The sequence below is a fragment of the Bison bison genome, unplaced genomic scaffold (genome assembly GCF_000754665.1).
Source record: "Bison bison bison isolate TAMUID 2011002044 unplaced genomic scaffold, Bison_UMD1.0 scf7180017864340, whole genome shotgun sequence".
Classification (NCBI taxonomy): domain Eukaryota; kingdom Metazoa; phylum Chordata; class Mammalia; order Artiodactyla; family Bovidae; genus Bison; species Bison bison.
Window position 1 is genome coordinate 2,707,163 of NW_011494912.1, and position 409 is coordinate 2,707,571.

Below are 409 nucleotides of genomic sequence, written 5' to 3' on the forward strand. Positions count from 1 at the left end.
GCACTGTGTAGCTCGGTGCTCTGATGACCTAGAGGACTGGCAGGGAGGCTCAGGAAGGAGGGAATGTATATACACTTCTAGCTGATTCATGTTGTTTCACTAACACAGCATCATAAACCAATTATTTTTTAAATTCTCCAATTTAAAAACTATCCTATGATAAACTATAATGGAAAAGAATATTTTAGAAAAGAATGGGTATATGTGTGTGTGTATGTATAACTGAATCACTTTGCTATGTAACAGCAATTAACAACATTGTAAATCAACTATACGTCAGTGAAAAGTAAATTAAGCAGTGATAGCCTGGATGGTGATTTGCCCCATCCAGTAACATAAAGATGGGGCTTCCCTGGTGGCTCAGTGGTAAAGAACCAACCCAACAATGCATGAGCCGCAGGAGACGTGG